Genomic DNA, 21,951 nt, shown 5'->3' on the forward strand with positions numbered 1-21,951 from the left:
CCACCTATCGCATTTCCAACGCCCGTCCCCCAAGTCCCTCCTCCCTACCTTTTATCTTAGCCTGCTGGACACACTTTCCTCATTCCTGAAGAAGGGCTCATGCCCGAAACGTCGATTCTCCTGCTCCTTGGATGCTGCCTGACCTGCTGCGCTTTTCCAGCAACACATTTTCGGGCTTTTCCCCTAACACCAAAGGTTAATGTTGTTCCAATGGAATGAAGAAAAGATGTGCTGTTGGTGTAGCAAATGTGCAAATTTGGCAAGAAAAAAAGTACAGACATTGATATGATATCTTTCACACTATCAGGACTTTCTAATACTTTACAAGCAATGAAGTAACTTCGAAGTGTTGTTGTGTTTGTCATATCAGAAACACAGCAGCCAACAGCAAACTCCAACAACAGCAATTAAATAAATAACCACACAGCCTGCTGTAAATATTGAATGTGAGGTAAATGCTGGCTGGTGAGAGTTCTCTGCTCTTTCTTGAATAGTGGATGAGATATTTTACATTGATCTGAAGGAGCAAACTAGGTCTTTTGTTCAAAATTTCATTGGAGAGATGACAACTCTGATGCATTACCAAATTCTCACTGCTCTGCACTGACGTCTAGCACCATGTAACAAAGTCCTGGGCATGCAACCTGAATCCACAACCTTCTCATTTAGTGGCCAGTGACCCACCACAGAGTCACAGTAATGCAAGAGCATTGCTGGCTTAATATGATGGCTGAACTATCAAAGGCTAATTGTTAACATGAGTAATGATGTGATGTATGTTCAATTCAAGATGGTGTATGGCTTCATGTTTCCACAATTTTGTTGCTTTCTTTGTTCTTGTCATAGAGTCATAGAGATGTACAGCATGGAAACAGACCCTTCAGTCCAACTCGTCCATGCTGACCAGATATCCCAACCCGATCTCGTCCCACCTGCCAGCACCTGTCCCATATCCCTCCAGACCCTTTCTATTCATATACCCATCCAGATGCCTTTTAAATGTTGCAATTGTACCAGCCTCCACTCCATTTACATCGTTTTTTTATTATCTTCCTTTCATGCCATGTGCAGTTAAATGCTACCTTGATCTCAATGGTCACCAACGCTGAGACGTAAAGCCAAGTGTCAGAACATGAATTAAGCAAGTTACTGGTGAACAGGTTACTGTTTGACAGCTCTAATCACAACACTCTTCTTGTCCACTGACTAAAGGGAGACAACTGATAATGACAAGAATTGGCAAGGTTAGCTCTATCTTATTTGAACTTCTAGTTAATTTTCAAATAAAGAAGCTTACTCACTCACAATGAATCACTACTTCAGTTGAATTGGAGCAGAAATCAGAATGAAAAGCCAAAGTCATACGGGAATCCAAAACTAGAGGGCACAGGTTTCAGGTGTGAGGGGAAAGATTTAAAGAGGACTGAGGGGAAACTTTTTCAGACAGAGGGTGGTGCATATATGGAATGAGCTGCCAGCGGAAGTGATGGAGGCTGGTACAATTATGACATTTAAAAGGCATCTGGATGGGTATATGAATAGAAAGAGATTAGAAGGGTATGGGCCAAATGCTGGCAATTAGGATTAGATCAGATTGAGAGGTCTGGTGACCACGGATAAGTTGGACTGAAAGATCTGTTTCCATGCTGTATGATTCCAAGATTCTATAATGAAAGAAAACATAACTTATAAAGAAATCATAGAGTCATATGTCATAGGAGCAGGCTTTTTGACCCATCACGTCGATGTTGGCCAACACACACTGAACTACACTGATTCCATTAATGTGGAGCCAAGATTACAGCGATCTCATTTCTCCAGCGAAATTGAGCAAGGTGGTATTCTCAATCCTTAATGGAGCCCAGCCAGTGCTTGTAAAAACACATGAGTAACTAACCCAATGTCTCCGAGGAAAACAGGAATGTATTTTGTCACACCAGTGGTTGATCAAAAGCTGGTAAAGGGCCAAAGATCCTGCCCATAATTATTTTAAATGCTGTCAGCTAAAAGCCAATATTCAAAATGTTTGCTATCTGGGAGCAATTGTCAATGTCTGCAGGGCTTTAGCTGGGCCTGAATGGGACAGATGTCACCTCCGAACTAATGAAAGCTCCACTCAGCCGAACAGGGCTACTATTCATAAGCAGTCCAGGAATTCTCATCAGACCCAGCAATGAAAATATTGTCCAAAGACATTATTAGATATGGAAATGTGTTGCTGGAAAAGCGCAGCAGGTCAGGCAGCATCTAGGGAACAGGAGAATCGATGTTTCGGGCATTAGCCCTTCTTCAGGAATCCTGAAGAAGGGCTAATGCCCGAAACGTCGATTCTCCTGTTCCCTAGATGCTGCCTGACCTGCTGCACTTTTCCAGCAACACATTTCCATCTCTGATCTCCAGCATCTGCAGACCTCACTTTCTCCTCAAAGACATTATTAAACTTGAAAGGCTTTGTAAAAGATTTACAAGGATGTTGCCGGGGTTGAAGGGTTTGAGCTATAGGAAGAGATTGAATAGTCAGGGCCTGTCTTCCCTGGAGCATCAGAGGCTGAGGGGTGACCTTGTAGAGGTTTATAAAATCATGAGGGGCATGGATAGGGTAAATAGATAAGGTCTTTTCCCCAGGCTAGGGGAGTCCAAAACTGGAGGGCATAGGTTAAGGTGAGAGAGGAAAGATTTAAAAGGGACCGAAGGCGCAACCTTTTCTCACGACAGAATGAACTACCAAAGGCAGTTGTCAAGGCTGGTACAATTTCAACATTTAAAGGGCGTCTGAAAAGATATGTGAATAAGAAGAATTTAGAGGGATATGGTTCAAATGCTGACAAATGGATTAGATTCATTGAGGGTATCTGGTCAGCATGGATGAATTGGACCAAAAGGTCTGTTTGTGTGCTGCACAACTATAAGACCATAAGACATGGGAGCAGAAATTAGGCCATTTAGACTATCGAGTCTGCTCTGGCATTAAATCTTTGCTGATAAGTTCTTCAACCCCATTCTTCCGCTTTCTCCCCATAACCCTTGATCCCCTTGATAATCAAACAATCTATCTATCTCCATGTAAATATGCTCTCTGATCTGACCTTCACAACCTTCTGTGGCAGTGAATTCCGTAGATTCACCATTCTCTGGCTGAAGAAATTTCTTCTTATCTCCATGCTAAAAAGGTCTTCCCTTTACTCTAAGACTGTACCCTTGAGTCCTAGTCTCTCCTACAAATGGAAACATCTTCCCAACATTCACTCTGTCCAGGCTATTCAGTATCCTGTACATTTCAAGTATATCCCTCCTCATTGAGTATAGACCCAGAGTTTGGTGTTCCTCAAATGTTCCTCATAAATTAAGCTTTTCATTCCTGGGACCATTCTCGTGAACCTACTCTGAAGCCGTCCCAGGGCCAGTACATCCTTCCTGAGATATGGGGCCCAAAACTACACATAACACTCTAAAAGGGGTCTGACCAGAGCCTTATAGAGCTTTAGAAGTACATCCCTGCTTTTATGTTCAAGCCCTCTCAAAATAAATGCCAACATTGCATTTCCTTTCCTAACTACTGACTCAATCTGCAAGTTTACTTTGAGAAAATCCTGGACTAGAACTCCCAAGTCTCTTTGCATTTAAGACTTCTGAATTTTCTCCCATTTAGAAAATAATCCAAGTCTCTATTTTTCCTACCAAAATGCATGACCTCACACTTTCCCACATTATACTCCATTGCCACTTCCTTGCCCACTGTCCTAACATGTCCAAATCCTTCTGCAGCCTCCCTCCCTCATCAATACTACCTGGCCCTCTAACTATCTTTATATTGTCTGAAAACGTAGCCAGAATGCCCTTGGTTCCTTCACCTAGATCATTAATGTATAAAGTGAAAAGCGATCCCAAGATTGTGCCTTGTGGAACACCACCTGTCACCGGCTGCCATCCTGAGAAGGATCCTTTTATCCCCACTCTTCACTTTCTGCCAGAGAGCCAAGCTTCTCTCCATGCTAGTGCCTTGCCTCTGATACCATGGGCCCGTATCTTACTCAGTAGCCTCCTGTGCGGCACCTTGTCAAAAGTCTTCCTGAAGTCCAAGTACGTAACATCCATTGGCTCTCCTTGGTCTAACCTGCTCATTACTTCCTCAAAGAATTCTTGCAAATTTGTCAGGCATGACTGCCCTTGATGAAACTATGCTGACTTTGCCCTATTTTACCGTGCAATTTCAAGTATTCAGAAATTTCATCTTTCACAATGGATTCCAAAATCGAATCCACAATTGAGGTTAGGCTAATCAGCCGTAATTTTCCATCTTTTGCCTTACTCTCTTTTTAATCACTACGCACGTCTTAATTTTATTAGGGGTCAAGAAAGTAGTTCAGAATGCTGCCATAAGCCTGATATTTTGTAAAGATGGGCTCTAGGTCATAGATAATTTCTTCTCCAAAGCTGACGAGGGAATACGTCTTACACTGAACACCTGGAAAACTAAGGTTCTCTGCCAACCAGGTTCCATAGCACACCTTCCATATGCCCTTCCTTGCCAGGCCATCACCTACTGATTAAGATCAAGTGTATGATCTTGGACATTGTGGAATAGTTTCCATATCCTCTTGATGAAAGCTGCCATGACAGGGTAATGGTGGCATGGTGATAATGCTATTGACCTTTGATCTTTTCATTAGGCTATGTTTATGGGCAATGCCATCGCTAAGTGGACCAATTAATGTGCATATGCAGAAACGCAGTACTGCAACACAATGTTTTTCATTGAGTCATAGAGGTCTAAAGAACAGAAAAAGGCCTTTTGACCCATTGCATCATGCTGTCAAAAACTATTCTAATCCCATTTCCCAACACTTAGCCTTGTATGCCTTAGCACCGCAAATACACATCTAAAAAACTTCTTAAATGTTATAAGGGTTTCTGCCTCCACTACTCTTAGAAATGGTGTGTTCTGCATCCCCACCATGCTGTGGGGGGGTGAAAAAAAGATTCTCACATCCCCTTCTGCTCCTTGTCTTAAATCTATGCATCCTGGTTATTGATCTCGCCATCCCCTGAATACCCTGTCTATGCTCCTCATATAATTTCTACAACTCAACCATGTCCTCCTCAGTCTCCTTTGCTCCAAGGTAAACAACAAGTCTATCTTCAGAACTAAAACTCTTCAGCCCTAGCAACACCTTGGTAAAATTCCTCTGCACCACTCCAGTGCAATCACATCCCTCCTGTAATGTGGATTCCAGAACCGTGGACTACAGTGTAGCTGTGGCCTAACCAACATTTTATACAGTTAACCATATCCTCCATGTTCTTAAACTCCATGCTTAATAAGGGCAAGTATCCTATAATTGAAAGTTATTGCAACTGCCTTTGCTATTTACTCCTTTGCCCAGGATGCATTTCATCTGGCTCCGGAAATATATCTACTTTTAAGCCGGCTAGACCACTCAGAACCTCCGCTCTATGTTAATTTCTTTAAGTGTATCAATAGCCCTTCTGTCTGATTTCTGTACCCGCATTGTCCCTCTCAGTAGTGAGCATTTAGAACCCGATCTATGTCTCGAGCTCCACGCTCAAATTACTGCAGTGATCTGACAATTAATTTAATTCCATCTTAATTCAAACTAAACACTTTCTGCAGAACAATATGTATTAGCTCCACAGCTAACACCTTACAGCATGTGTGGGAATTTTTCAAGAAGGAGTCACGGGTCTGGCATTTCCAAATCTGTTCACGTTCCCTTGTTTTGAGATCAGCAACATTCTCACACAGTGAAACTTCATTTCTCTATTCTGATCATCTGATGTGATTAGTAAAAGAATTCCTAAATCATCTTCTTCTTGATTGTGAGGTTGGCCATTTTGACAATGGAATAAGCAATAGCTCTAACCAAGAGATGCTGTGCATTCAGCCATTTTAATTGTGATGTTATATTTCCTGTTTTGGAAGACACATTCCAATTATTTTCTTTTTAATTCATTCTTGGATATTGGATGAAAATCATTGTATATAATTTAGTAAATCTGATAATGTTCCACATTAAGAGTTACAACATTTGTGTGAGGGTCGACATTATTGCTAAATGTTTTGTTTTCCAAAAGTTTCTTATCTGAAATAAAGATAGCTATTATCCAAGTGTGTCCTTGAGCTGTGGAAACCAAAATGGGATTTGGTCCTTTATCAGTGCTCCATTACATTTTATTTTGCTCATAAGTGTATGAATCCATGTAAGATTCTGCAAATCCTTTTTCAGATTAGAATCAGTCTGAACATTGGGGCACATGCAGCCTCACACAGGACACCTCACACCTTTAATGCATTATCTGGGATGACATGTCACCTATTGTTAAAGTTCACTTGAGACAGTAACTTTTAAAACAAAATTTGGGATTTACATATGAAAGAACGGAAATTAACATGGTCATTCTAAAAGATAAAAAATCACACAACACAAGTTATAGTCCAACAGGTTTAATTGGAAGCACTAACTTTTGGAGCACCGTTCTTTCATCAGGTGGTTGTGTGAATTTTAACTTTGTACACCCCAATCTAACACATGCACCTCCAAATCACTTTAAAAAATGAGAGAAGTAACAAAAAATCCAAGTCTTTTTCAATATATGATTTCAGTTGCATCACACTGTAAACTTTTACTATAAATTCTGTGTCTTACAATCTTATACTGCACAAGTACCTGATGAAGGAGCAGTGCTCCAAAAACTAGTGCTTCCAAATAAACCTGTTGGTCTATAACCTGGTATTGTGTGATTTTTAAACTTTGTACACCCCAATCCAACACCAGCACCTCCAAATCATGACTGCATTTTAAGTTTTTTGCAAAGGTTCCACTGCAATATTCCCTCTAACTTACTTTTTTCATAATGTGGACTTCTGAGTTCTGTGTCTAATGGAATGTGTTTTGATGTGCCTGCTCTAAGTCTAAGTCTCCATAGATGCGTGGGGTCACTGCTGTTTGGTAAATCATGACCCCACTTCTCGTGTTTGAAATCACAGTCCTCAATTTTCTTTCCACAGTCAGCTAAACGCTGAGCGAGCATAAGGGAGGCAATGTTCATTTTGTTTTTCAGTTTTGCCTGTCTTCAATGCGAGAGGAATCCAAAAATACGGAACATGGTTTGTATTTTCCAGGATGTCACTGTTGATCTTAATTGACCGGTACTCATGTTGTGCTGTGGAAGCTGGTTGGAAGAAGACCTTAGTTTTGTAGGTCTTTTACTGAAAGACCCATTTTCTCAAATGCTATGGAAAAGGAGTTGACAACAAACTGGAGCTCAGCCTCTGAGCGAGTACTCATTTAAAGAGTCAGAAAATGTTCACCATCATGGCTTTCTGAGAGGACTGACTTTGAACACTGCTGTATGGATAGGAAAGAGCGAGCAAACAGTGACCAAGAGCAGGTCAGGAAAAATATCGGAGATTTGCAATCAATGCAGGAGTTACCAGTTGCTCAGAAGGGAGGTAGTGGTGGTCTTTGGGTCAGGAGATGGGAACATTGTCTGGTCGTGGCTTACATATTTTGAATGGGAAGTCAGAATGAAGATTCTTCAGGCTCCAAAGCAATACCAGAGAACATTACCAGTTCCTGCTGGTCCCCTTCTTGATCAACTCCTTTTATATCAGAGGCACAACCCAAAACTAACTCTGACTTCACTACTAAGCTGAAAAAGTGTTGCTGGAGAAGCGCAGCAGGTCAGGCAGCATCCAGGGAACAGGAGAATCGACGTTTCGGGCATAAGTCCTTCTTCAGGATTATGCCCGAAACGTCGATTCTCCTGTTCCCTGGATGCTGCCTGACCTGCTGCGCTTCTCCAGCAACACATTTTCAGCTCTGATCTCCAGCATCTGCAGTCCTCACTTTCTCCTTCACTACTAAGCTGCCTATTAGGTACCCACATCTAATGGATCAAAATGAAGTGAAGTCCATTGAAGTCCAACTTCAAATGGCCCTAGAACTCTCTTTTTGCCCTGTTTTGTGCCAGCAGACCAACGGTGTCTAATTTCACCCTTTGTTTGCCAACACTGAATGCTTATTTTATCTAAGGTGGGGCTGTAACAGCATTAATTTTTTATTTGCAACATGCTGTACTCATTTATTGTCTGCATGTGGGTTTTTCGAACCAGTGGTTCTTAATTGTCAAGGAGATCTAGGGTTATAGGGAGAAAGTGGGAGAATGGGGTTGAGAAATTTACCAGCCACGACTGAATGGAGGAGCAGATTTGTTGGGCTGAATGCTCCTTTGTTTTACGGTCTTATGGTTTTATATATCTACACAAGTTCCCTAAGACCCTCAGAAACATGGGTCAATCATATAGAGGTCTAAGCAATCTAGACTTTGACAAGATTTATGGCAGAAATGAGTAAGAATTCTTGTGACCCCCTGTCTTGATGTTGGAAGCAACTCATTGCATCTTTTATGCATTTGCTGAGCAGTAAGGTTGTTTCTTGCTAGCTAGCAGTGCATTGACAATTAAGGGGATTACAACTGATTAAATGCTTTATGAACACTGCAGCTCCCCTCATAAATAAGCAGCTTATCATTGAGAATTCTTATATCGGAAGTCAGAGTGGTACCTGACAACTTCAGCTTGATCCAGAAAACTCCATATTGCATACTGGCCACCAACATCTCAGGGCATGCCACAACTACCCCATCACCACAAAATTGTCATGTGCCAGTCTGTAAGAAACCTCACAGCACATTACTGGTCCACTTACATTAAGCTTTTGTACTTCAATGCTGTACCCTGGGTTGTACGGACAACTCTCATTATAATACTGTAACAAAGACCCTGGGCACTCAGGGACACGCACTCAGCTCGTAGACTGAACCAGGTTGCATCTCTGGACTTTTTTACTTGCTGTCATAGCACATACCCACACTCTGAACCTACGTGGATACTTTGTCTTGTGTTCTTGTGCTTTTCCCACTCCGCCAGAGATACAAGGCTCACAGCACTGCTGTATTGCCATGCTGATCAGCAGAGACACTAAGCCAGGAAGCTAGTCCTGGTCATCAGCAGTCTTCAGTCATGTCAAGAAGGATAACAGTCCATCAGGGGCTGGTAACAATAAGTCAAGGGCAGCAGCCAATACCAGTCCCATAGCCAGTCAGTCGCTTGGAGGATGCTATCCACAGAAGCTGGTGAGGAGCTGAATGTCAGGCAGCCCAGCACCTGTCTTGACTCTTTCTGCCCTATTCTGGGCTGTTTTCTGCATGGAATGAAAGTGAGCAGGTTTTAAGGGAGATGAGAGTGACATATCTGTTACTTTTGGTATAGATGGGAAGATGTCCGAAGCGAGTAAGTAGGCAGCAGGGTTAGTGGTGCTGCGGGTTAAGGTGGGTTCCAGGGAGTCAGAGTCATGTTACAGGCTATATTGACAGTGATGTAGCATAGTCCTTGGTGGCAGTGGGTATGGTAGTAGTGAGAGTGAATTATGAGTATTCAAAGAGAGAATGGTGGCAATTACACCAGCAGAATGGGGAAGGTCATTGACAGTCTCTGTACACAGATGTGGATTCCACCAAATGGTTGAGACTGCTTTAACCCGGGTGGCTAGCTCAGAGCCTGCTGGCATGGTTTGGTGTCATGGACCTCCACTGCTGGTCCTGCAGATGAAGGTATCCCATCTGTGTGACATCCCATCCAACAGGATCTTCAGATCCTTGTCCACAAAAGGGTGCATTAAATTTCCCTGATAGCCATGTTCAGACAACTGTTAAGAACTGTGCAGGCAGCTTACCCAGCACCACATACAGGTAGAAGTGGTAAGTACACAACATACCAGGAGTGGTCACCTGGGGAGATACCACAGCTCCTGCCAAATAGAATAGGTAATCATGTGCATTGCTAACAAACAGTTAAGTGTTGTTGACACTCCCCTGACTGAGCTGGGTGACTCACTATCTAGCCATAACTCTCAAATCCTTATTCTTTTGTACCACTGTTGTACTGTGCAAAACTGCTCACACTTACAAGAACAAGATTCAGGTGACAGTAGGATAGGATTTGAGAAGGAAACATTTGAATAATACTATTAATGTACTACTTAAATTGGATTTCCTATAATTTGTTAAATGCCAGGAGTAGGCAAAACATTTGGAAATTCTCACTTACTCCACTTTAGCCAAGCTCTAAGGCAGTCAGGTTAATCTTTGCCCCTCAAAGTTTTCTTCCCTGATTTGATAAAGGTGTCTGCTCAAGCTCAGGTACATTTCAATGGGAGGCAACTGCCATCTGCTATCACCCTCAGGCAGTAAATCCGAAGGTCCCCCTCATGGCAAGTGTGAGCAGATTTTCCCAAAGTGAAGTTATCATAGCCTCGTATCAAAGGGCCTCATTCAATGTCCACGCATAAACATCTTCCACCTGAAGTTAACAGTCTCCTTAGACCACAGCCAATGTTCCCTCTCCATCCCACGACTGTTCCTAACTTTGATGCAACTGCAGCACGGACTACTCTTACCCCTATTGAAATCATCTACCTCAACTCAAACCAGGGCCGGAATCTGAAATCCTTTGACCTCGAGAATTCTCTTCTATGTTGGCCATTTGGAGAATCCAGTATCACTAATACGTGTGAAAACAAGAGCCAACAAATCAGACAGAATATCATTGCCCACACAGCCAGTACCACAAACAGGTAAAGGTGGTAAGTACTTATAAATGAGCAGTTTTTTTCGGCCCTATGACTTTTCATCCCGTTTGTTGCTGTTGAGTTTTGCTTTGTGATTTTATGATTGTGAAAGACTATATGATTGGAAGTTTTTTTTTCCCAGTTTGTTGCCAAATTTCCTGCTGCATCTTTCTGGCAAGTTCATTATTTTATCTCACTACTAAATATGCTTGCTATGCCTTTCTAATGAGTACTTTTTATTGTATCTTATTCCTACATGTTAGTTTTCACCTTGATTATCATCTTTCTCATTTCCTTGCTCTATCATTGATAATCATCCTTCCCCTTGTTAGAATTTGATGCGGAACTTTCTGAGGTGGCTGACAATTTTCTTCAGTGCTGTGCCGATGTAGACTTGAATATTTGCAGCAATAATGCTCCACCCTCTGTACTTTTTGGTTTGTTGAAGACATGTATGCACATGCTCTTGCAGCCAGCCAGCTAAACTACAGAAAACAGACATATCAGGTTTAAAACACAGGGAGAGGCTCATTCAAAAGGAGTTCCTAGTCAATTAAAAGAAGTGCAGCAACTAACTGGCCTGCTAAAGAACAGTAGGCTTCAGAAGGGAGAGATTCACAAAACCACTTTAGAATTGGATTTGGATTTCCTGAACCCCTTTTGCAAGGCAGACATTCTTCTGATATACTGTACAATTCCTTTTACTAATTTCTTAAAGTCGCAGAACATCAGAGCATATCAAAAGAACATTTTTGTCTGACTATTTTACCTAGGACTGCTATTACTACATAATGTCACAAGCAAATATGGTGCAACCTGTAAAATATGGCAAAAGAGCAAAGTCTTTATGCAGATTTCCCTCAGCACTTTTCCAATCTCACATTTCACACACACACTAACAAACTTTTCAACATGAGTCATTGGACAGAGATCCAAAGCATAAAGACTGACCCATTTGACCATTACCATTTGCCTATTCCAGGAAATATAACAAGAGGAATTGAGTATAGAAGCAAAGAGGTGCTTCTGCAGCTGTACAGGGCCCTGGTGAGACCACACCTGGAGTACTGTGTGCAGTTCTGGTCTCCAAATTTGAGAAAAGACATTCTGGCTATTGAGGGAGTGCAGCGTAGATTCACGAGGTCAATTCCTGGAATGGCAGGATTACCTTACAATGAAAGACTGAAGCGACTGGGCTTGTATACCCTTCAGTTTCGAAGATTGAGAGGGGATCTGATTGAGACGTATAAGATTATGAAAGGATTGGACACTCTGGAGGCAGGAAACATGTTTCTGCTGATGGGTGAGTGCCGAACCAGAGGACACAGCTTAAAAATACAGGGTAGACCATTTAGGACAGAGCTCAGGAGAAACGTCTTCACCCAGAGAGTGGTGGCTGTGTGGAATGCTCTGCCACAGGGGGCAGTGGAGGCCCACTCTCTGGATTCATTTAAGAAAGAGTTGGATAGAGCTCTCAAAGATAGTGGAATCAAGGGTTATGGAGATAAGGCAGGAACAGGATACTGATTAGGAATGATCAGCCAAGATTATATTGAATGGCGGTGCAGGCTCAAAGGGCTGAATGGCCTACTCCTGCAACTATTGTCTATTGTCTATTGTCATAAGACTGACTTCAACACCTGGATGATATATGGATTCAATTAGATAACTGACATGTACTATTCACACTCTGCAAGTGCCCAGTCTGATTCTCTCCTACAAGAGAGAATCTAACTATCTCTCCTTGATGTCCAATAGCATTACACCACAGAATGACCCATCATCAACCACTGACCAGTACTTAAATAGATGCATGATATAAACGACAGGGATACAAGACCCTGGAACTCTGTGCAAGTTTCTCATAATTTAACTCCTGTGGACCATTGGACCAGTACCTAACCATCACTCTAAAGGTTCAGTCCCTCCATTAAAGAAGTATGTGATGGGTGTCCCTCCATCATCACATGTATTGCAATGGTTCAACACCATCTTCTCCAGGGCAGTTAGGGATAGGCAATAAGTGCTGGCCTAGTCAGTGATGCTCACATTTCGTGAATGAATGAAGAAGTGCCAGCAACACTCAAGCATGTCACTCAAAATAATTCACATTGAAAAGTCACATTATTAATCCAATCCTACAATACAGAAAATTCAATGGAACTGGTTCGATCTCATGTGTTGCACATACTGGCAAGTTTCATTGAGCATTTAATTTCTAGCCAATGCTTGAAATGATTTTGTCCTTATATTTTCAATCTTGATCTCTAACAAATGTTTATCCAGCTCCTTTGTAAAGAATTTAACCTGATTTAATATTAACTGTGTTATCTAGAAGGCCAGTTTCCATACCTATTGCACTTGGGTTGGTTGTGCCTGAGGCAAATACCCAGTTTAATTGCCTTCTCCAGCCATGCTAAGGGATAGCAGGTTGCCTTTGCTTCCCCTTTCCTCCAGTGCAACCAAATGCAATTTGATACGTTTTTCACTCCTCCTTCCCTCAGAAATCCTTAAGACTTCCCACTTTTCCCAATAATGCAATAGTGCCCTTTTGAAAGTAGATACCTAAAATTATTCACATCGCCATCATGACAAAGTCTACGTTTGTGCGGCATCACTGAAATTAGGAACATGTTCCAATGCACTCAATAAATGTACAAGGAAAGTATGACTGTTGAGCTAAAGGAGAATTAATCTGTGGGCTGACTAAAAGCCTAGTTGAAGGAGGGCAATTTAAAGATCTTAAAAGCAAGTTTTAAAAGAGAAGGGATAGACGAGTTTAAGAAAGAATCTTCATGTGTGGAGATTAGGGGACAGATCTACATAGTGGAGAGATGAATCGAGTTTTTTTTGGGGGGTTGTGAATGCTCTTTGGCAGGAAATAAAAACCTGTTGCTGAAGGCAAGATGCAAATTTAGTCAGAGTTGAGTCTTCTCATCAATTCGTTGGGGGCGGGGTAGAGGAAGCAGCAGTGGGCATTTGGAAAAACAGGTTGCCTTCTCACTCTCTTCAGTAGCTATTACTGTGCCTACAGTAATTTTTAAAGTAGGACAAATGAAACGTACTGACTTTTCATATTTCAGAGGGCAGATGGTGATGTGAAACCTGGGAAAGGGTGAGAATGTGAATATATGTAAGCATCTTTTTGACTTTTTTTTGTGATGAGATAGGCTCACTCTATTCCACTAAAACTCTTTACTCAGTCTTATAAGTTGCATTCTTCAGTCAAACTATCAATGGCCCTGTTCTTGCAATCTTTGAGCTAGTTGGTCTGTATTAGATAAATGCCCCTATGAAAACTTTGGAAAGAATGTCAAGAGTTCCTTAATTGGCCTCATTATTGTTGTGGGCAAGATTACTATCCAAGCCACCCGACTCCTCCACTCTCCTACAGCCTTCATGGCAATCATCATGGGGACAGCAGATCAATGCACTTGACCATTGACAGAATTTTTCTTAGTCACCTGCACTCGACCAGCTTACCTCAGCCCTCTGCTCTCAGTCTCTAAAGACATAATTGCCAATGTTGAGATGAAGATAGGGAGGAATACACAAGAGGTTTTAATTACAGAAATGGGCAATAAATTATATTTACAAGATGAAAATGATTTGTTTCAACATGTAATCAATTATTGTGCGATAAATTTGGATAAATAGTAATGCCCCTAAAATGTTGATAATGGGAGTTTCAATGATGATAATACCATTGACTGTTCAGGAGTAATGTTCAAATTGTTTTGTTGGAAATGGTCATTGCCTGGCACTTGTGTGGCACATGCTTTACATACCACTTGACAGCACACAATTAAATATTGCCCAGGTTTTGCTGCAATTAGACATGGACTGCTTCAGTATCAGAGGAGTCACAAATACTATTAAAGATTGCATGATCATCAGTTTCTGACCTTATAACGAAGGGAAGTTCATTGCAAAAGCTGAAGATGTTTGGGCCAAGGACACTATTCTGAGGATGTCCTGTAGAGAGGTCCTGGAGTTGAAATGATGGATGTTCAAAAACCATAACCAACTTCCTTTATGCTAAACCAATAGAGAATTTTTCCCCAATTCAAATTGGCGTGCTGCTAGTTTTGCTAGGATTCCTTGATGCCACATTTGGTAAAATGTAGCCCTGATGTCAAGGGCAGTCACTCTCACCTTCCTTCTGCAGTTAATCTCTTTTGTTCATGTTTGAACCAAGGCTGCAGTGAGACCAGGCACTGTGTGGTTATGGCAAAACACTAATTGAGGTTATTGCTAAGCATGTGCTGCTTGATAGCAAAGTTAATAATCCCTTCCACCACTTTGCTGTGGATTAAGACTAAGATGGTGGAGTGGTAATTGGTCAGGTTGGATTTGTGCTGTCTTTTCTGTGTACAATGCATTCCTAGGCAATTTTCCACATTATCAGGTATGTGCCAGTGTTATAGCTGTATTGTGGCAAGTTCTGGAATACAAGTCATTGATACTATTGCCGGAATGTTGTCAAGGTCTTTAGCCTTTCATACGCAACATTTCATAAAAACCTCATGCACAAATTTTATGTTTCCTGTTCATAAACACAATGCTATTGTTATCCATAATTACAATGATCAGTCTTTCTTGCACCCAATCTATGTTGTGTATCTTTGTATTTTGAAGTGTGTGATAGTATGTACATCCTGGGACAGTATGTACTGCCACTAGAAAATGTGGGGCTTAATGCGCAACCAAGGAGCAACAATGCACAATACTACAATCAGTATGGGAATCTCTACTTTCCATTTTAGATCCAAAATTAGCAAGAAAGAGAAAACAATTTCCATTTCACATTACTCAATATCCAGTCAACACTTCAGGGCAATGTCTATTCTAGCTAATGTTCTGAAGACATGAAACATTAACTCTGTTTCTCTCTTCACGGATGCTGTCAGAACTGTTGAGTTTCCCAGCACTCTGTTTTTAACATTACACACAACAGCTAGATATTATTGATACATCGTTCATCTCACCATCTTGTGTCATTCTCCCCTTGCTATCATTGACAATCTATGACACATGGCATTTTGCAGATGTAGATAAATATTAATATTTTAGTTTTCTTGTTGTTAGCATGGATCAAACTACTGCTGAATGCAAAATTTCACAAGTGTTATTCTATTGAATATTTAATTTAGACCTTAAAAACTCAAATCTAGCTGAGTCTGGAATCAATATCAATCAATTCTGCAACCTTCTCAAAGGATGTTAGTGACTATTTTGAAATAATCAGTAATTTGCTCAGCGATAACAGTTTATCTACATCCCATGAAACATTCCACTGATGCTGATATCCACCAAGGTAAAACCTCAGCATAAGGTTCCAAAATCTCAATAGCTAGTTCACACCATGACCTGACTGAGGAGTCAGTGTAATTACATGAAAACTGTGAAGCTTTCAACAGGATTTAGCACAGTTCTATTGCAAGTGTGAAACACACACATCAAGAAGGAAGGCTAGAAATCTTGGACAGCACTGGGATATTCTGTTTATCCTAGACACTTGGAGCAAACATTCTAATGATTGTTGGAGCACTATGCAACAAAGAAGTAGTATTTGACACTGTGAGATCTGAGATCTGTTAAGTTTCACATTTTTGTTGTCATTCAGCCTGAACTTTGAAGCATTTTTCTCTCTACCTTTTACCCATGTCACTATGACTTTTCTTGGTTCTTCCCACACTTGCTGTCTTTCATGCACCATTGCAAAATAATTACATGTAGCATTCCTTCTAATCTCAATAGTTACTCATCAAAAACCTCAACATAAGGCTCCAAAACCTCAGTAGCTGGTTTGTACAGTGAGGGTAAGGGTTTGTCTTTGCTTATTAAGTAGGGCTGTGGTTGGCTTTCAATCGGCAAAATTGCATGAATGCACAGCTAAGATACTTTGGCATATGGATGATCACTAACAGAAGTACACACCCTGAGGCTTCAATATGTCACATGACCAACTATCTCTTCCATCAAGTCTTGCCACTATTTACCACTACTTTTCATGTTGAAGGGGAATTAACTACCATTGTAAAAGGAACTTACAATTTTCTTCAATGGACTATGTTTTGAAAACAAGTTTATATCATTTTGGTAACATCACTGGATAGTAGTCCAGAGACACTGTCTATGAGGTTTTGGTTAAGAAAAAGACGGAATTGAGTGAATCCTCAGAAGAGTATAAAGGCAATAGAAGTATACTTAAGAGACAAATCAGGAGGGCAAAAAGGGGACATGAGATAGCTTTGGCAAATAGGATTAAGGAGAATCCAAAGGGATTTTATAAATACATTCAGGACAAAAGGGTAACGAAGGAAGAAAATAGGGCAACTCAAAGATCAGCAAGGCAGTTATGTTTGGAGCAGCGGGAGATGGGGGAATACTAAATGAGTATTTTGCATCAATGTTTACTGTGGAGAAGGACATGGAAAATATAGAATGTGGGGAAATAGATGGTGACATCTTGAAAAATGTCCATATTATGCGTTTCAAGACATCCAGGTGCTGGATGTCTTGAAACGCATAAAAGTGGATAAATCCTCAGGATCTGACCAGGTGTACCATAGAACTCTGTGGGAAGCTAGGGAAGTGATTGCTGGACCCCTTGCTGAGATATTTGTATCATCGATAGTCACAGGTGAGGTGCCAGAAGACTGGAGGTTGGCTAATGTGGTGCCTCTATTTAAGAAAGGTGGTAAGGAAAAGCCAGAGAACTATAGACCAGTGAGCCTGATATCGGTGGTGGGCAAGTTATTGGAGAGAATCCTGAGGGAAAGGATTTACATGTATTTGGAAAGCCAAGGACAGATTCGGGATAGTCAGCATGGTTTTGTGCATGGGAAGTCAAGTCTCACAAACTTGATTGAGTTTTTTGAAGAAGTAACAAAGAGGATTGATGAGGGCAAAGAGGTAGTCATGATCTATATGGACTTCAGTAAGGCGTTCGCCATGGGAGACTGTTTAGCAAGGTTAGATCTCATGGAATACAGGGAGAACGACCCATTTGCGTACAGAACTTGCTGCTTGGGCTCCCATCTATGTCCAGGACTGTTCTCGGCAGCAGTCCAGTCAGCCAAATTCACTTTTAATCATTGTAAACAAAAGACGCACTCAATGTTGAAACACGTCTTTGATGTAATGTTTCTATCAGGACAGTGAGATTTTTGATCCTTGAGGTTCCTCTGGAAATGATTTGGATATGAACAAAGGAGGGATAGTTAGTAAGTTTGCAGATGGCATCAAATTTGGAGGTGTAGTGGATAGCAAAGAAGGTTACCTCAGAGTATAATGGGATCTTGATCAGATGGGCCAATGGGCTGAGGAGTGGCAGATGGAATTTAATTTAGATAAATGTGAGGTGCTGCCTTTTGGAAAAGCAAATCAAAGCAGGACTTATACACTTTTAGATTAGATTCCCTGCAGTGTAGAAACAGGCCCTTCAGCCCCAACAAGTCCACACCGACCCTCCGAAGAGTAACCCACCCAGCCCCATTTCCCTCTGACTAATGCACCTAACATGTTGGGCAATTTAGCATGGCCAATTCACCTGGCCTGCACATGTTTGGACTGTGGGAGGAAACTGGAGCACCCGGAGGAAACCCACACAGACAATGTGCAAACTCCACACAGACAGTCAACCAAGGCTGGAATCAGACCTGGGACCTTGGTGCTGTGAGGCAGCAGTGCTAACCACTGAGCCACCATGCCGCCCTTAATGGTAAAGTCCTGGGGAATATTGCTGAGAAAAAGACCTTGTAGTGCAGGTTCATAGCTCCTTGAAAGTAGAGTCGCAGGTAGATAGAATAGTGAAGAAGGCGTTTGGCATGCTTTCCTTTATTGGTTAGAGCACTGAGTATAGGAGTTGGGAGATCATGTTGCAGCTGTACAAGACATTGGTTAGGCCACTTTTGGAATATTGCGTGCAATTCTAGACTCCTTCATATCAGAAGAAAGTTGTGAAACTTGAAACAGTTCAGAAAAGATTTAAAAGGATGTTGCCAGGATTAGAGGATTTGAGCTATAGGAAGAGGCTGATCAGGCTGAGGCTGTTTTCCCTGGAGCATTGGAGGCTGAGATGTGACTTTATAGAGGTTTACAAAATCGTTAAGGGCATGGATAGAATAAATAGACAACATATTTTCCCTGGATGGTGGAGCCAAGAACTAGAGGATGAGAGGGGAAAGATAGAAAAGGGACCTAAGGAACAACTTTTTCACACAGAGGGTGGTACATGTATGGAATGAGCTGCCAGAGGAAGTGGTGGAGGCTGGTACAACTACAACATTTAAAAAGTATCTGGATGAGTATATGTATAGAAAGAGTTTAGAGGTATATGGGCCAAGTTCTGGCAAATAGGACTAGATTGAGTTGGGATATCTGGTTGGCATGGACAAGTTGGACCGAAGGGTCCATTTCCGTACTGTACATCTCTATGACTCTAATTCTCAACATAGTCTCAACATAGCATGTTGGGAAGTTTGAGTTTAGTTTGTGAATCTGGGATTGAAAGCTGTCTCAGTAGGGGAGTGAAGGAAGATAATACCAATTTGTCATTCAGACCTATCTGATTGACAAATGTTCTTTAGGGAATGGAATATTACATTAGATTACATTACATTACATTACAGTGTGGAAACAGGCCCTTCGGCCCAACAAGTCCACACCGACTCATTACGTCCTTACATTGTCTGACTTTCAGACCCCTGGCAAAGTATCGATTCTCATTGCCCCCTCAAAAGGCCGAACAAGCCAACCAGTTCTAGGGGAATTTGGGAATGGGTAACAGATTATCGCCTTGCCAGTTATGAAAGAAAATTAATTTAAACATTTTAAATCTCAAGAAGGAAACTCACTGCTCCCAAAGGTGCTGATAATGTTGTATTAAGGCATCTTTCCCAAAAGCTTGACAATACTCATTTGCAAAAACATGGGAAATGTTTCTTGCTTATATTTTAATAGGGCACATTTTTTTCCAAAAAATGTATTTGTTCAAGTCCTTGTTATGTATTTACCCAATACTCTATTATATGATTCAGAATAAAACTTCACTGCACCTGGGGAACATTTCAACATTATTTGTACATAATAGAGAAACAGAAATATCATGCTGTTATGAGGATTCTCTTGATCCCTGGTAACCCAAAGAATATTCCTTACTTTATTGCATTAGTTTAATTCATATGTATATTCTGATTTAATTTTTCACTTGAGTTTATTATTTTCAATACAGAAGCTCAGGTGAAGGAGTTTAAGCAAGGATGAAATCAGTGAAAAGAGATGGAGATAACTCATCAACTCTAGTTAATTCAGGTCAAACTTCAGTTTGAGCAGATTGCAGAAAGCACTGTTATGGGCAACAGCACCTTCTCCAAATCGTCCACAGAATATGTGTAGAGTAGGGTGAAGGGCTTTTGCCCGAAACGTCGATTTTCCTGCTCCTCGGATGCTGCCTGACCTGCTGTGCTTTTCCAGCGCCACTCTAATCTAGACTCTGGTTTCCAGCATCTGCAGTCCTGGTTTTTACCTTGGGTTGGCTTCTGTCTGTTCGTGGGAAACTGGTGAGCGAGTGCAAGGTTTCGATGCCAACTAATCGCGTTGGAATTCAATTTTTGCACTTGGTAACCCTAGGTTGGTGCAGTGCGGGAGCTGACGGGTCACACAATCGCAAACTAACCAGTTTAGTGACGGAACCAAAATTAAATGAGACTGTTTTTTAGTTGAAAGCAAAACTTGCCCAGAGTCACATCCCCCACCTTTCTACTGCTAGACCTCTCTGGATCTCGGAACACATGGACTGACTGATCCCCGCCTCCTTTGACTACCGCTCCAGATTCGAACTTTAAATCCAACTCCCTATATATTTCAAAATTCGTTTTTGAGCTGCACTTGCTTTGAGTCAGATTGCACTGAAATATCCTTGCAAGAAAATATAGTTTCGTTATTGTCTTTCGTCCAGTTCGATGCACTGAGGTAAGTTAATTGAATCCCAAGTTGCACAGAACACACTTTCAATGGAGCCGCTGTCTAATTGTGGCTTCGACTAACGTCCAGCAACAACCGCCCGTTCCTAAAGTTTAGCTGACCAGCATAGCTCCCGAAAAGCCCACATGTCTGAGCATGGGGCAGCAATGGCAACTTTCGGCTATCTGACAATGTTACTGCTTACCTGGTTCAAACTCCTTCCTGGAATGTCCCTGAGCATGAATGCGAGCCTGAAATCCTCGCGTCTCCCAGCCCCTCAGCACTCCAGACGGCCAGCAGCGTTCACTCTCATCTTTGATGAATGAAAAAAAGAGCCTTTGGTGCTGGTCCGCCCACGCCTCGCCTCTCCGAGTGTTCTCGAGACTTTCGCTTGAACGCCGAGCCCCTTGCACCGACTGTCATGGGAAAAGCTAACCTCAAGATGCAAAACCTGGAACCTCCTGGAACTTCGTCAAACCTGGAGGGGAGCCAGCTCCTGCCAGCCAATCCTTCACTGGTGCATGAAACACTGCAACTCAAAATGTATATATAAACTAATCAACAGGTTTGTTTTTAAAGCGAGAATTCTCGCTCCAGGAACGACCTTTTTGATAAAAATCACACAACACCAGGTTATAGTCCAACAGGTTTAATTGGAAGCACTAGCTTTCGGAGCGAAAACTAGTGTGCTTCCAATTAAACCAGTTGGACTATAACCTGGTGTTGTGTGATTTTTAACTTTGTACACCCCAGTCCAACACCGGCATCTCCAAATCATTTCTTTTTGTTAGTAAAGTCAATTGTTTCCGATTACCTTTCTTGATGAAATGGTCCAGTGCACTAAAAACCCCAATAATAGTTTCGTGGGTAAACTGACTGTCCAATGTGGAATCAAGCTGCCTGAAGTACAGATGAATCTACTTGATGATAGAACAGGTTGGAGGGGCACAGTGGCCCTTTTAGCTTGTGGGTTCACGTTTTGATTCCACTACCCAGAATCAGTAAAATGGCTTTTGGTGATTAATGTTAAAGGGAATGTTAAGTACCTTTGGATATTATCTTGCCCAGAAAGACTAATGTATAAATTGAAATACTGTCCCATACATTTGCAGCATTGTGCATTCCTAGCTGAAATAGCTTGCACGGTGGCACAGTGGTTAGCACTGCTGCCTCACAGCGCCAGAGACCCGGGTTCAATTCCCACCTCAGGTGACTGACTGTGTAGAGTTTGCACATTCTTCCCATGTGGAAACAGGCCCTTCGGCCCAACAAGTCCACACCGCCCCGCCGAAGCGCAACCCACCCATACCCCTACATTTACCCCTTACCTAAC

General features: G+C 41.7%; 1 protein-coding gene across 2 annotated transcripts in view; it reads right to left on the bottom strand.

Moving 5' to 3' along the window:
• Nucleotides 1-20,977, bottom strand: part of LOC122556511 (protocadherin Fat 1-like) — a 156,069-nt gene extending 135,092 nt beyond the window's left edge. For both annotated transcript variants that reach the window (XM_043703236.1, XM_043703233.1), the window contains exon 1: nucleotides 20,824-20,977. The gene's annotated coding sequence lies outside the window, so the exon portion shown is untranslated. The remainder of the gene's footprint in view (nucleotides 1-20,823) is intronic.
• Between the last annotated feature and the right edge of the window lie 974 nt (nucleotides 20,978-21,951).

This window comes from Chiloscyllium plagiosum, chromosome 14 (genome assembly GCF_004010195.1).
Source record: "Chiloscyllium plagiosum isolate BGI_BamShark_2017 chromosome 14, ASM401019v2, whole genome shotgun sequence".
Taxonomy (NCBI): Eukaryota; Metazoa; Chordata; class Chondrichthyes; order Orectolobiformes; family Hemiscylliidae; genus Chiloscyllium; species Chiloscyllium plagiosum.